This window comes from Mauremys mutica, chromosome 2, assembly GCF_020497125.1.
Source record: "Mauremys mutica isolate MM-2020 ecotype Southern chromosome 2, ASM2049712v1, whole genome shotgun sequence".
Classification (NCBI taxonomy): domain Eukaryota; kingdom Metazoa; phylum Chordata; order Testudines; family Geoemydidae; genus Mauremys; species Mauremys mutica.
This window is the reverse complement of record NC_059073.1, coordinates 32887196-32888565: the sequence shown is the minus strand read 5'-3', so window position 1 is coordinate 32888565 and position 1370 is coordinate 32887196.

The window sequence follows — 1370 nt, the reverse complement described above, 5'->3', positions numbered from 1 at the left end:
GGGAGGCTCCAGACTGAATTGCATCCAACCGGTAAGACTGCAAAAGAACATGTGGTGAGAGGTACCCTTTTGCTTTAATTTCACTCAGCTGGTTAGTTTGCATTTTACCTTTTATTTCTTTGTAACCAATTCTGACTTCTATGCCTCATTACTTGTAATCACATAAAATCTATCTTTCTGTAATACACTTGTTTTATTTTCTTATCTAACCCAGAGGGTGTTTGGATTTAAGTGTTTGGGAAACTTCATTTGGATAGAAAAGATTTGTGCATTTCATTTTCTATTAATGAAATGATGGACTTTCTATGAGCTTGTATTGGCCCGAAGGAAAAAGTTGGGCAGTACAAGATGCATATTTCTGAAGACAAGTCTGGGACTTGGAATTTGCTGGTGTCGCACTACAATATAATTCAGCAGTGGCTAGCTAAGAGCACTCATATAACTCAGTTGGGAATAATTTGCATGCTAGAGGCTGTGTGTGAGCCAGCCAGGAGTGGTTGCTCTCACAGTGAAGCGGTGTAAAAGGCACACCAGGTTGGAGAACTGAGGGGACACAGCTGTCCAACAGTCCAGATTGTATCCTGGGTAATGTCACATTTCTCTATGAACCCCGTGGTGGCAGAGCCTTCCCAAAAGTGGAGGGCAAGGGGCCTCACTCCTTCCGCCTGAGGCCTCTCCCCGGCCAAGCTGGAAGCCAAAGTGGACTGGGAGCTGTGAACCCCCCAGGGCAGGCGGAGGATTTACAACTCCCCACACAGGCCTGCTGACAGGGGGGAAGCAAAGGGGTCAATTGCCCAGGGGCCTGGTAACTTAAAAGGGCTCAGGTGGATGGGAAAAATATGTATTTTGTAATAAAAATTAAGATTTAAAGAATGAAAGAAATCCGGTTTCTGATTCTGTTCTGTACAGCGCGCCGTCCCTCATTGTGACAGTAACAGTTTGCCAAAGCTCTGCTGCTCCCTACTGGTCTGGCAGAGCCTCAGCAACAGCAGCCTGGGAACAAGTGGGTTCCATGCATCCTATTATTTGTGTTACTTTACTTCTCCCCCCTACACAAATTAATTTTTTTCTTCTGTGGTTATATCTTGTTTATTAGACTGTAAGCAATTTGCAAAAGGGACTATCATTGTCTAATAATGTTTTGGCAATACAACAAACATATTAAACCCACACAGAGCATCCTATAAACAGGGGGTCCTTGAAATTTGTTAGGGACCTTGGCATGTGAATACTACTGTGATGGGCTTTATAGCAAACCTGCTACTGAACTGGGGAATTAGATTGAGTCATATTATACACCTGCTCAGATGTAATGAGGAGAAAAATTCCCTTATGCGACATGCAAGCTTCCACACCTCAGATACACAGAG